This window comes from Lactuca virosa, chromosome 7, assembly GCF_052849685.1.
Source record: "Lactuca virosa cultivar CGN04683 chromosome 7, Lactuca_virosa_CGN04683_v6, whole genome shotgun sequence".
In the NCBI taxonomy this organism is placed as follows: domain Eukaryota; kingdom Viridiplantae; phylum Streptophyta; class Magnoliopsida; order Asterales; family Asteraceae; genus Lactuca; species Lactuca virosa.
Genome location: NC_136432.1, coordinates 254,998,645 through 255,014,354, shown reverse-complemented (window position 1 = coordinate 255,014,354; position 15,710 = coordinate 254,998,645). Strand labels below are relative to the sequence as shown.

The following is a 15,710-nucleotide window of genomic DNA, read 5'->3' as shown; positions in this document are numbered from 1 at the left end:
TTTCAAGAATCTGACATAATAACTTCTTGGATAATCGAACCTTCTTATCGTTTACCAGATTAAACGTAATAACATCCAGAGCTTTGCTGTATGATGCATTAGATCCTGCTATGGACAACCAGGATAGAGGAACAGCAAACGAGTTGAACATGGCAATAGAAAGAACAGAGTTTTTCAATGCGACAACCAACATCTTCAACTCTTCTGGATACAGTGAAACATCCCCCTCAACTTGATAATTAGTGCTTTGAATCTTCATAATCGGTTGGGAAGTGATATCTTCAGTTGTTTGGGATGAAGAATCAACACCAGCAGGAGCAGCCATGATTAGGGTTTTGAAGCTTTGAAGAACAGAGACAATTTGGGAATTTTTATTTTGTGAGCGTAAACTGATAAACAATCCTTGAATCCCCTTTTATATGTATCCCTGGAATTTGAATTTAACACGGGATAAGCATTAAATGAGATCCGACGTGGCATCTTGAAACTCGCACCACTCTGCCGATAAAGTAGTCATGCGTCAAAAAGTAACTGTCACATCGCCTTGAAACCTAGACTGAATACAAAACGTCTTGTCAAACAGTCTGTTCGTTTCTCCCAATAGAAGTGTAACCGCCACAAACCTTTAGATGGAGGTAAAGCTCTTTTGTCTTTGGGTTTAGAAACGAAGTCATTTGCTAGACTTTCAAAATTATCAGCCTGAGTTGGTAGTACTCAGAACCTCAAGGATTTCGTGAGTGTAGTGTGCCAAAGATAAGATAAGAAACAAATTAACGAAAATTTTGGAACTGTGATGTCGAAAAACAAATTTTCAACACAAAAGCAGATAAACCCCGGGCAAAGGTTGCTTCGTTAATTATCAAGAGAGATAATCAACTGCTTGTGTATGTTCCCGTGAATTTCAATCGAATACTTATAGAGAAGTATCGAAGGGCTTCTTTTGTAAGGCTTCGTGGGTAGTTTACAATTTCGTTACATATCAACCTAAACATAAGGTGAGTAAGTGTAACCGAAATTACCTGTTTGACCACTGTAGTCAGTGATAAGTATGCTTTGAATTATTTTGCATGTGACTTAGAAAGCAAATGAAACTCACACGAAAATCACATTCAAGAAAATAAAATTTGTGTGTTGGATCTTGTTGGGTAACAAATATTGTGGGATTCGAATATTTGATCAAGACCACTCAAACGAATTGAATATGATTTGGAGTTTCGAAAATTGGTACATAAACTACTGTTTCGTTAAAGCTGGAATATATTTCCCCGTCAATTCCTTAAATGAGTTCGTAAGATTGGGTTTCACTTTCATCATGGTCTCATGATGTTAGATCATTAACACAGAAGTTTGATATGCCTAAGTCATGATTGGTTTGATCAATGACCTCACGGACATATGTCATTATGTGTGAAATGTGTTAGAACATTGAGATGAAAAAGATTGGTTCACGAAATCAATTGTACCTCTGTTATGATTGGACCAAACAGACAACACTTAACTCATTTGAGAAGAGTAAGGTAGCTCAGGAGAATAATGTGAATGCAAGCCTGATTGGGAAGAAATTTTTGTACGAAAAATTTCATTAAGGCTTTCGAAATCACACATTGAGTCAATAGAGGCTTGGGTCGACATGCTGCAGCATGCTTCTAGGGACAGTCTAACTAGTACAAAGTTGTCGAAATTTTTACCTTCCCATAGAAATGCAAGCATGACCCTTGTAAACCTTTCGTGAAATCTGTACAAAGGAAAGACAAAGAACAAAATAACAAAAATCTTTTTGATATTTTTGATTTTTCGAAAAGAAAGAAAATATTTTTGTATTTTTGTAAGTTTTTTTCGAAAAAGAAAAAAATTAACAAAAGAAAATCTTTTTGGAATTTTTGATTTTTCGAAAATAAAATGACAAAACAAAAATAAAATCTTTTTGAAGTTTTTGATTTTTCGAAAATAAAACGACAAAACAAAAATAAAATTTTTTTGAAGTTTTTGATTTTTCGAAAATAAAACGACAAAACAAAAATAAAATCTTTTTAAAGTTTTTGATTTTTCGAAAATAAAGCTATTTTAGTAACTAACGAAAATTTGAAAAACTAACGAAAATTTGTTAAACTTACGAAAATTTGAAAAACTAACGAAAATTTGACAAACTAACGAAAATTTGACAAACTAACAAAAATTTGTACCCCAAAACCAAAATCCGCAATGTGTCGAATTCGAAGCGTGTCGAAGCGCTGAATGTGAACAGTAACCTCTGAATGGTTAATACTATCAGCCTCTGAATGAACCATTATTGCCTCTGAATGGACACATTTGTATAACACTTCTTTGTCATACATTCGAAATCATTCCTGGAACTGAACTTGCTTCGATCATTCCCAAACCTGTCAAAATTCGAACAAATGATTTTTCATCCAAAGCTTTTGTAAAAATATCAACAAACTGATTAGTTGTTTTTACAAAATGGACTTCAATGTTGCCATCTTCAACATGATCTTTGATAAAATGATAACGAAGAGCAATATGTTTTGTTTTCGAATGTTGTACTGGATTATGACAAATACGTATAACACTTTGTGAATCACAGTACAATGGAATCTTTTTCATATTAGTGGCATAATCTCGCAACTGACTCTGGATCCAAATAATTTGTGAAGTACAAGCAACATCTGCAACATATTCAGCTTCAGCAGTAGAAATCGAAACACACGTTTGCTTCTTCGACTGCCAACTAACCAACTTTCCATCCAGAAATTGACATCCCCCACTTGTGCTTTTTCGATCCAAAGTACATCCTCCTAGATCTGCATCTGAAAATGCCTGAATAAAAAATCCTGATTTCGAAGGATACCACAATCCTAACGAAATTGTTCCCTTGAGATAACGAAAGATATTTTTCACAGCAGTTAAGTGTGATTCTCGTGGATTTGCTTGATACCTAGCACAATTACATACAAAAAACATGATATCAGGTATACTTGCAGGAAGATAAAGCAATGAACCTATCATACTCCTGTATAAGGTAAGATCAACCGCAGGTGTTTCTAACGAAGGTGTTAGCCTTGTTCCAACCGCCATTGGTACTCTTAACTTCGTGCTATTTTTCATTCCAAATTTTTTGAGCAAATTCCTTGTATATTTTTCCTGATTGATGAAAATGCCTTCTCTGCTTTGATAAATGTTTAAGCCAAGAAAATTATTGATTTTACCCATCATGCTCATTTCGAATTGGCTTTTCATCAAGTTTTCGAATTCACTAGACAAAGCAGGGTCAGTAGAGCCAAAAATAATATCATCAACATATATTTGAACAAGCATTAGATGATTCCCTACTTTCTTTCGAAATAATGTGGCGTCAATTGATCCTTGTTTAAATTTCGACTGTTTTAAGAAACTGGTAAGATTTGCATACCATGCTCTTGGTGCTTGTTTTAACCCATATACAACTTTATCTAAAATGTACACATGATTAGGATGCATTTCATTTACGAAACCTGGAGGTTGTTCAACGTAAACTGTTTCTTCGAGTTTACCATTGAGAAAAGCACATTTCACATCCATTTGATAAACATCGAAATCTTTGTGAGCTGCATAAGCCAAAAATATTCGAACAGCTTCGAGTCTTGCGACAGGGGCAAAGGTTTCTTCATAATCGATACCTTCTTGTTGCGAATATCCTTTTACGACTAATCGTGCTTTATTTCGTACAATATTTCCATCCTTGTCGGTTTTGTTTTTGTAAATCCATTTTAACCCGACAATTGAAACATTTTCAGGTTTAGGAATTAATCTCCAAACCTTGTTTCTATCGAATTCAGCCAGTTCAGATTGCATTGCAACAACCCAATCTGAGTGTTCCATTGCAACCTTCACTGTCTTTGGTTCAATTTTTGAGATGAAAACATTAAACATGCAAAATTCTTGATGAGTACTTAATACCTCATTCTTTGCATGAATTTGAGCTCTAGTCAAAACTCCATCTTGTGGATTCCCAATGACTTGATCTTTCGGATGATTCCTTGTCCATTTCTCTAACGGTGGATATGCTGGATCAAAGTCCAAAGGTGCATCTTCGTACATCTCTTCATTTTCAGATCCTGCAACAGAAACATTATCATTTAGATCATGAAATTCATGAAATTCATCATTTTGATCAAGATTTATTGTTTCAGTTTCATTATGCTCCCCCTCGAAATAATTGTCATTGTCATTCTGATGCTCCCCCTCGACAACATCATTCAAACTGCTCTTCTCCCCCTCGAAAGGATGCTCCCCCTCAACATTTGAAGGAATATTCAAGTGCTCCCCCTCCACTTGAGCTTCTCGCATGCTTTCGCCATCAGCAGTTGTATCGGTTGTTATTGTCGAATCATAAGTATGTTTCGAAGATTCAGGAGTTTTATTATCAGCAACATTTACTTCAGCATCAACTGCCCTGTCTGGAACACCAAAAATTAAATCATAATCAAAATCTGATGAATTAGAACTTTCAGACTCATCATTTGATTCAGTAAGAATTGGTTTTTGTTCAAATTGTTTTGCTACTTGTTTCACGAAGTAATCATCAAAAGTCATATTAAACGTATCCTCTACTTTACGAGTTCGTTTATTTAACACTCTGTATGCAACCGAATTTGTCGAATATCCCAAAAATATTCCTTCATCAGCCTTAGCTTGAAATTTCGAAAGATTATCTTTGAGATTCATGATAAAACACCTGCAACCAAAAACATGAAAGAATTTGACATTAGGTTTTTGGTTATTGATGATTTCATACGGAGTGATATTAAATCGACGATGAATAAAAGATCGATTTTGACTGAAACATGTTGTCGAAACTGCTTCTGCCCAAAGATATTGAGGAAGATTCGCATATGTCAACATAGTTCTTGCTTCTTCGCAAAGTGAAATATTCCTCCTTTCAACCACACCATTTTGTTGTGGTGTATATGGCGATGAAAAATTATGCGAAATTCCTTTTTCAGTTAAGAACGAATCGAGCATATTATTTTTAAACTCCGAACCATTATCACTTTTGATTTTTCGAACGTTCTTCTTTAGAATCAACTCAATTTTCTTGATAAATTCGATCATTGTTTGAGCGACTTCAGATTTTAACCTGAGAAAATACACCCATGTGAATCGTGAAAAATCATCAACTATAACCAAAATGTATCGTTTCTTGTTGAGGGTTTCAACAGTTGATGGTCCACAAAGGTCAATACGAAGAAGTTCCAACGGTTCAATAATTTTCGAATCTATGACAATTGGATGACCTTTGCGATGCTGTTTTCCTTGTTCACAAGCTGCACACAAAGTATCATTATCAAACTTTAGTATAGGTAAACCTCGAACAAGATCATCAACGACCAATTTATTTAAATTTCGAAAGTTTAAATGTGATAAACGTCGATGCCATAGCCAGCTGACTTTAGAGGAAGCTTTCGAAAGTAAGCACACTGAGGGTTTGCCGATGATTGGTTTGATATCAAGCGTAAACATGTCACCATGTCGTTTGGATTTGAGCAAAACTTCGTTAGTTTCAACATTCGAAATGATGCTACCTGCTTCGTTAAACACCACTTGATTTCCAGTGCCCACAACAAGTTGTGAAACACTTATCAAGTTATGTTGAAGACCTTCAACATAAGCAAAACGATTGACAGTGAACTTTCCATTTGTGACTTTGCCATATCCTTTCACCTGACACTTGTGATTGTTCCCGAACTTCACAACTCCAGCATTTTCCAAACTTCGATAATCTCTTAAATTCTCCTTTCGTCAGTCATGTGACGAGATCAACCACTATCAATGTACCATTTCTCATCATATCGCTCGTCACATAAAACCTGCAATTAATGAAAGAATTTAGGTACCCAACTCTGTTTGGGTCCTTGGTTATTAGCTTTGAAAACCGAATGAAATGAAGAACCTAAAACCCAATTACAAACTTTGGATTTGAAAGAGTCAGTTAAGTTAACATCATTAGGTAAAGGAGCAGAAACATAAGTTTTCAAAGGTTTAGATTTGTCACTGACATTCGCCTTTTTGTTCTCAGTTTTATCTTTCGAAACTGGTTTCTATGTTTTCACAGGAATATTTGATTATTTGGAAGAAGAACTTCCATTTGAAGAATCATTCAAATATTGCTCATATGCTTCGTGAATCTGTTGTTGGGAATACTGACGAGATTGAAACATCTTCCCTTGTCCTTCAAGGCAATGATCGATATTCTTCACACTTGACGAACCCTTTGTATATGACACTTTCGAATTCTGCTTCCTAGACGGATTTGGAAAATTCGGTTTTTGTGGAACGAAATAAACATTTGATTTAGGACGAAATGCCATGGCATATCGACTTCCAACATTATTTCCAACGCTTGTATTTTGAGAAAATCGATTGTGAAATTTTTCGTTTTTGAGAAAATCTTTGTTGTTGATTAGAAGAAAATCGTTGTGTTGAGGGTTGATTTTGAAAGCTCTTTGAAGTATTTTTGATATTTGTGGAAAACGTTGTTGTATTTTGAACTTTCGAAGAATTTGTTTTTGGATAAAATTCAGATTTTGTGTTGTTTGATTGAGCGGGATTTTTCTTTTGGTCTGAATAAGATGCTGAATTTGAAGACTTGTTCTCAACAGATTTAGTCTTTATGAGCGGGATTTTTCAGATGTTTTCAATGTCAAACCGTTTTGTTTCTTTCGAGACTCAACAGTTTGCCAGAAAATTTTCTTTCGTGCTTGTCTTTTTGAAATTTCATTTTCTTTTGAAAACTTTTCTATTTGTTCTTTAAATTCTTTTGAATTTAATTTGACAACACTTTCATTTTCCACAACAACTTGTTTTGAAAATTCTTTCTCAGCTTTTTGTTTTTCAACCCATTTTCGTTGAGGTTTTTGTCTTTGAAAAACATACGAATTCTTTGTTAGATTATTTTCGACAGTGCTTTGATTTGAAAAGAATCCTTCGTTTGTTGTTTTCTTGTTGTCATTTTCGACCATTTTGTTGAATTCTGGTTTAATGTTTTCAACATTTCCAGTAGTGACAAACACTTGATTTGGAAAAACAACATCATCTGTACACTTGAAATTTGGATACACCACTTGATTTGTTTCCAAATAATGGGCTCCTTTTTCAGACAGAACTTTGTCGAAATTTTCAGTGTCCCCAAACACTTGATCAACAACAACACGTGGAATAATTGGTTCATTTGAAACAGATTTGTCAGGCTTAGATTCATTCGAAACTTGGGCTTTATCCTCATCATCACTACTATCTGTTTGACTATCTCTGACACTCACATTGTCGAATCATAAACTTTCGAAGTTGAGGGTTTGTCAGTGTCATTCTTAACCAACGAATCATTACATTTTTCTTTTCCTTTAGACTTAGATGTGACATTAATGATAGACAACTGTGAACAATCGACACTTTCCTCTTCCTCAATTTCACTGATTTCGCTGAAACTATCAGAATTATCATCGACATCAGCAAAATTGGATTGAGAGTCAAGTTTCAAATTCTCAGTTCTTTTCAAAATTTTGATTTGTTCATTCTTGGTTAAGGTATCATTCACAATTTCAACAATCTCATCAGCATTCAAATATTCATCTATTTTAACAATACCATAAGCAAATCGATTATTAGGCACTTTATCGAATTCTGCTATGGTTTTCTCACAATCATAAGACACGCTATCAATTTTCTGTCTTTCGAAAGCAAGAAAAGGTAATAACTTCCTATGTTGTTCTTTGCTAATATCAGACGAATGATGTAAAGCAGTCAATTTCGCATACAAACGCTTTGCATAATTACAATATATATTTCTTTGAGCTAACAACATTTTAACATCACTGCTTAAAGAATCCCTATCACACATGATGTTTGTAATTTGCAGTTCTAAACTCTCAATTCTTATTTTCTTGGCATCTAACTGCTTCTGTACTTCTATCAACTGAGAAGTTGATTTCTTAGCCTCATTGCTAGCAGAGATAACCAAAGCATCGAAATAAGCAACAGTATCATCAAAAGCAATTAATTCAGAATCATATGCACTTAAAGGAATATTAAAAGATTAAAGAATAGATCGTACCTTGGTGGTCATTGGAGATTTATCAGCACTTTTGGTCATGAAGCAATGACCAGTCACCTCTTCGTCAGAATCTTCCTCCAGCTTCGATAACATGGCACTATGCGTAGGATTACGCATCTCTTCATCATCGGACCCGAAAGACCAGATCTGATATGTGCCCTCTTCCTCCTGTTCACCTCTAGCCACCAATGATAAATTTTTTGCCTTCGAACGCACCTCTTCCAATCTCTCCACATAATACGCTTCGTCCTTTATCCTATTCTTTTTCTCCTCCTTCTTACGAAGCATGCAATCATTTGCTAGATGATTTGCTCCATTGCAATAATGACAGTCAACACCTGAATCTCGTTTCAGTTTCTTCTCGTTTTTAACCTCAGTTAACTTCTCAACATTCTTTTCAAACTTCTTCTTCTCTTCTCCTGCAGACTTGTTCACGAAACGTCCTTTTCCCTCACTCTGCTTCATCTTCGGATTAAACGGTTTCTTGAAAAACTTTTTAACTCTGTTGTTTGAGTAAAAAGCTACTGCCTCATCATCCAAATTCATTAAAAACCCTTCTTCATCAGAATTCTCTTCTTCAACCTGTTCCTTTTCTGAAACTTTCGAAACAAAAGCCAATGGTCCACCCAAGCTTAATTTTGATTCATCAACCATCTCATTTACCTTGCCTTCGTGAGTCTTTAGCAAATTATACAAATCATTCAATGATCATGTGTCGAAACTCTGTTGTGTTTTCACCATTAAAGTAATATTCCTCCATTCTTTTCTTAGACCCATGATGAACGTCAAATTGAATTCCATTGTCGTCCTTGTAATGACATGACGATTACATTTATAGATCAACTCATTCAGCCTATCATAGTACCTTTCAATTGATTCACCATCTTTTTGCTTGAAATCTTTTAGTACAATCAAATAGTTCTTAACCGAATTAATTTTCATCTTCTCACTACCTTGATACTTTTCTTTGAGATTATTCCAGATTTCTTTTGCAGTTGTACAACTTCTGACATAGTTATACACAACTGGAGGCAATGCACCACGTAACTCTCTTATGCATCGTTTTTCAAGTTTCTTCATACGATCAGATTGAGCATCAACACTCGTAGTTCCAGATGAAGAACCAATTGGTTGAAGATTTATCGGAAGAGTAACACTCCCTGAGATGCATGACCAAAGCTCTTCATCGATTCCATTCAAGTAGTCTTGCATACGATCAGACCACTGATCATAGTATTCCGGAATGAGCATAGGAATCTTAGTTGAAGATCCTAGAAGATGAGAGTATGAAGTCATTGAGTTTAAGTTGAAGTTCGCCATTGATGTACGGATTGAATTTTTCTGAGAAATCAAAGAGAATTTGAAAGCAAATTGCTGAATTGAACAGAAAACTCAAGTAGAACACTCGATTCAACAAATCAGTTGCAGAATCGAGTCACAACTGAAGATCAAGAACACTTTTCACTTCAAAAGGTGCGGAAACTTTTTGAACCAGAATTTGATTTAAAAACCTTTTGAATCAGAGTGAAAATCAGATCGCAGATTATGATTCCTGCTCTGATACCAATTGATGAAGTGATGAATCGAGTATGAAACGAATCAGAGTAAAACAAATGTAATTTGAACACGAGAAGTAAATATAATCTGGTTTCAGCTCTATTACTTCCAACGAACACAAGTACAAAATGATAGTTAAAAGGGTGAACTCTTACAATCACTCTCCGACTCTTACTATCTACTTAATGCTCAACTCCTATTTATAGGAAACAGGAAGTACAAAAAATACTAAGGCTTAGACGTTAAGCTTCGTACAAAAGACACCTTAGCAAATACATAACAGAATATACGAAGTGAACAAAACATACGAAGAGTACAATAAACAGACTTCGACTGTTTACAATATATTTCGACCCTACATTAAGCTTCCTTCTTTCTTTTATATCCTACAAAACATCAAAATGTGATCATCATATAATGTATTAAGAGTCTATAATAGGAACTTGTTAGGATAATGGAGTTGGATAATGGATGTACCTGAAGTAGGGTCACACGACTTGACTTTACCATCTCTAAGATCTTTCAAGTAGTCTGGGCAGCTTCGCAAGAAATGTCCCTTGAATTGGAAATAGAAACATATGGACTCTTTAGGATTAGCACATGGAACTATCTCATAACTAGCCTTTCTCTTTACCATACAATCAAGCAGTTTGACCATGGTCGATCCCTTTCCATTGGGAAGAGAAATCTTTTTTGGACCACCATTGTCACCATTGTCAATGTCCATGAAAACTTTGGAATTAGACCCTTCAATCATATTTGATTTAAGCATTTCTGCCTCAGCATCAATCAACATTTAGGTCAGATCAATTAGGGTCACGTCGTGGTTGCTCATATAAAAGTTCTCAATAAACTGACTATATGACTCAAAAAGCGAAAGGAGAACCAAATTAATGGCTTGCTCCCTTGGGAAAATGACACCCAACCTATCCAATTTTTCAATGTATGATTTCATTTTCAGATAATGCGTACACACATAATTTCCATCTCGATGCTTACATGCCAATAGGGTTTAAGTAGTCTCGTATCTTTGAACTTGAAGAAAACGTGACGTGGGGAGAGTTATTGGAGGAGGAGGACGAAAAGTTGGAGAAGCATGACGTCCAGTTCCATAATTTTCCGAAGAAGAAAAACACTTTCACTTCGATCTGAAAGTGGAAGATCAGCTTCTGAAGAAAGAGGAAAACCATTTCCATAAGAATAAGGAAGCCCATTGTTGTCTTGACTTGACATCTATAAATGGAGAAAAGAGAATTCAAGTTAGTTGATTTTAATCCTTATTATTAACCCATAAATTTAAATTAAGGTTAGGATCCATATTTTCGATTCGAACTTTGAAGAGGGATGCCGTAATCAAATTCGAATATATCTTACGTAGGTAAGGCTTTTATCAATTTCAATCTTATGAAACTCCTAAATCTTTTGAGATTCATTGAATCTAATCAATGGCATGTTTAATCTTAGATTATGCTCTCACTTTTGTGACTGGGATGCCGAGGATCACAAACGAGATGTGAACAACCATGAAAATTAGCTTGGCACTCTCGATATCATTTATCATCTCGTTTTAATGTGCAGGTTAACCACACACGCTCCATTAATAAACGATAATTTTCGAGACGCCCACTACCACCCTTTATTTTTTCCCCATTAGTGTGATGGTTAACCTCACACGCTCTACTAACGACTTATAAAGTGTAATGTGCAATTTCGTGGATTAGCATACAAATTCACATTTTTCCTAAAGTAACTAAGATTGAGATTTTAAATAAAAGGGTTTAGTTACTTTTAATATCATTATACTTTTAATGAGAATTAATTTGTCCTATCAAACCCGTTTGGCTAACGACCCTCCACCATACAAGAGAGCGGTGGGTAAGAATGACCCAATGGCTGTCATTTTTTTGGTCGCTTCCTTAAACTTCCCTTATATGGCTTCGTGAATGAGGCATACTAGCGGTTCGACTGACTTAGTCTTATACATATAGTAATAATTAAACTTTTAATTTTACATATAGTATAAGGTGTATTTTAAAATTTTTCAAAATACTAGGTTTATATTTAAATTTCGAAAATTAAATAATTAATTTAAAATTTAAAATTAAACCAAATAATTATCTATTAATTAAACATTTAATTAATCATGAAGGATTATCTAATTAAATTAATCAATTAATTTAATTTAATCCTCACCCCTTATTATCGAAAAAATGGGTGTAGGACTTATCTAATTTTATAATTATCATATTTAATTAGATAAACTAACAATTACCAAAATTAGGAAACCCTAACCACTCTTACCAATTTTTGAAAATACTAGCTTGGGGAGGAAGGTAAGGATTTCAATCCTTACCTTAAATTTCAAGATATTAGGGAGCAAGGCAACCCTTGCCCTAAAAATCAAAACTTAGGGGACAACGTAAAGGTTTCAAACCCTTTCCAAAATTTGAAACTTAGGGAAGAAGAAACCCTAAATTTTAAAATTTTGTATCCTATAGGGTTTAATTGCCATAAACCCTAATTTGATCAAATTCAATAATTATAGTCAGTTCAATTGAAAACAAACCCTAAGCTCTGATACCACTGATGATTTTTATACAAAACAAATAAACTTAAACTATTAAGTATGCATGTAACCCTAATAAGGGTCTATGATTTCTCTATTGAATCTATAACAATGAAGATGAAAACAAGAACCCTAGGAACCCTAGTGTATTTTCGAAAATCATATATAAGTTAGGATTTACATACCTTTTAGTTATTGTAGTAAATAACTAATCAGAACCATCTTGAAATAACTCTTGGAAGCAAGCACCACAAGTGTCATGCCTCTAATGGTTCACACCCAAGCTAGCAATGAAGATGAGGAGGAGAGAGGAGGGAGGAGAATTTCAAATTTCTCTGGAGGAAAGGATGGTCAAAAGTATGAGGGGTTGATGCCCTTTATATATGTGGGGTAGCTTAGAGCCAAAGCTAGGGTTTAAGGAGGAAACCCTAATCCTTTTGCTTAGTGACCAAGGAACTTATGAGCCCCCATCCAATAGCCCTTGGACGAAAATTCTAGGCCCTTCCTAGAAGTTTTCGTCCAACCTCTTCCAAGGGGGTTCAAGAGCCTTTTCCTTCAACTATCAATAAATAGCTAAACAGCCCTTGCACTTTTAATTAATTCAATTAATCCTAAAATTAAGTCCAACTAATTTCTGATTAATTATTAATTAAATAATATGATTTATAATTAATATATTATTTTCATAATACATGAATAAATCATACATTTCAGATTATTAATCAAATAATAAACTAACCTCTCTCTCCAAAAATCATCATGTCCAGTTGCTAGGTTTGAGGGCAACCCAAAAGGACGGTGTTGCTATCAATTCAAGTTTATACCAATTATAATTATGAGCTTAGACACCTAATCTAACATAGATGTCAAAAACAAGTAGCTTGAACTTATTTATAAGTAATCCACCACCAAGAGCAAGGTACCAAGAATTGCTAGATTCCTTCTTATATGCTTTGTTCTTTAAGCCTTTCATGTTTAAACAACTAAGCACTAAAGGAAGACACAAAGCGAAGCACCAAAAAAGAAGAGAGCTCCAAGCTCTATGATGCTCACGAGTTTTAGAGAGAAAGAGTAGAAATGCAAGACCAAAAAATAACTAGTTTTTCATGCAAAGAGTCTCCTTTTATATCTCATGAAAGGTAAATCCTTCTAATTATAATACTTTAAAGTATTATAAAGCATAAGTGTAAGGGACATAAGGCATGGATGCATGACATGGAGGTTGACAAGCAACCTCCATGCCCTCTTCTAATTTTCGGCCACTAGGTCAAAAGAAAGAATACAAAATGTCTTAACTAGTTAACTTAGCCAAAGATCAATTAACTAACTAACCATGGTTAACCAAAGTGTCCAAAACTATATACATGACTTATTATATCATACCATATAATATAATGACTAGTTTGATGTTTCTTTTGTTTTTATTTTTATAAAATAATAAGTATTCTCTAATTAAATACAAGAGTTGAATTTATTTATTAATAACAAATTACTTAATAAATATTCACTAAGTACCAACTTGATTAAGGTGTGACCCTATAGGATCATCTGTCATTAGCAACATTACTTAATAATGATTCTAATCATATAGATCCAACACATATATATCTATGGTCAAACAAATTTTTTAGAATTACTATATCTTTAATAATCACTTTGTGACATGATTTGTAGAGGGAATTACAAATCTTCTTTATGATGTTAAGCATTTTGTTTGGAAGAAGATATAAGAAGCAAACATACCATGACATAGTAGGCCTTTTTAGTATCGGATGCAGATGTATCAGTACTGACTCCCAAGATATCGTAATATTATGTGTCTTTCCCCATATTTCAGCGATCACAACTCTTGTAAAGTTGCTAAAAAGAAGAAAAGGAATGATGTCATCAAACTTTGCATAGTTGGTGTTGTTTGTGCAATATGAATGTACCCTAAGAGAAAATTGGATAAATACTCCTTAAAAATATCTAACTTTAGAGCCGAGCATAGTACTTATCGAATTCAAATAATGATATGAACATAGCACCTGGAATCAAGTTCGATGAGATTTCAAACGGCTTAAAGATTCATCATAATTTGGTTTGTTCGACTCACCCTCAGTCTTTCTGTTCGTCTTTCTCCTTCCCACTCAATTTCTGGTAACGGTGGGTCGCCATCGAAGCAAATCCAAATCAAGACACAAAGTGAGGAATAGGCCATGAAATCAAACCTGAAGACGCAAATCCAAGGATTCGCAATGCCAAAACGAAATAGAGTGAGTATTAGGGCACGAAATCAAGTTAGGTTAAGAGATAGCAGTCGGAACGATAGTGGTGGTGGTAGGCAACGTTTATGGAGAGAAACTACGGACATCGATAGTTTTCTTAAAGAAGGGTATAGAGGTGAAGGAAAGCAATTGGATGCAGAAGCGGTGGAGCGACACGTTGTAGGAGGTGTATCATGAGTGGAAGACACGTTATTGGCACCACTACTAGCCATTACCATGACCAGGACCTCCAAAAAATAGAAAAATCTTCAAAGCAGAGAGCAAAACTGCCAATATGGAAAATTATTGTGGTCAAAGTCTTAAATCTCAAAGGTTACTTTTCATTTGGCATTCCACAATTATATGTATATATAATTGCACAAAAGAACCCGATTTTATGCATGAAAAACCGTCTTATTAAGTTCATATGACCTGGATGGAAAAACTGGGACCCCATTAAACTTTTCGCATAAGACCTGTCCCATAACAAACCGGCTTCTATAAGCCATTTAACGGTTTTTTTTTTTTTTTTTTTTTTTTTTTTTTTTTTTTTTTTTTTTTTACATTTTGTAGTGGATCACAAACTATAGCTTAGGCGTTTGGGACATTTTAAAACCACTTTGTTGGGTTTTAATGACGAGCCCATAAATTAATCTAGGCTGTTGACTACTTGGCCAGTACAATAAAATAGAAAATAATTCAAAAACTACTTAAAAAGTACTAATAACTTTTGCCTTCCACATGGTCCTCATAGAAAGTAAGGGCTGGTCCATCGCATATGAATGCGTCTTGATCATTAGTAGTTTTCAGGTGATCGATTGGGATCAATATTCAATTAACTCCATGAACCGTTAAAGTTGAGCTTTATGTTATGTCATGTAGACCGAGGTAGACATTCATCATATGGGAAAGAACATCCATCGTTTTCAGTCTTAAAAGTTGTTTGTGGGAAACCTAATTTTAGACGCTTTTTATTATCGTATAATTGTTTGTAGTAAACCTACTTTTAACACTTACTATTATCTAATGATATAATTTTCAATAAGAAGCACATTTCTCCTACCATGACCGCGGACTACATTATAAACATCGTGTTTAATTAGTTGTTTTATAGGGGTAATTTGGGCAGTTATATTTGGACTGGGGTTTGTTGTCCTTTTAATAATTCTAATTGTTTGTTTGTTTGTTGTTTGGTTTTTTCCTACTTTTTTCTCCTAGACATGCCGCCGTTTATTTATAAAATCGTTGTTTC

General features: G+C 34.5%; 1 pseudogene; it reads right to left on the bottom strand.

Moving 5' to 3' along the window:
- Positions 1 to 14,042, bottom strand: part of LOC145127723 (chaperone protein dnaJ 10-like) — a 97,397-nt pseudogene extending 83,355 nt beyond the window's left edge.
- Positions 14,043 to 15,710: the final 1,668 nt, after the last annotated feature.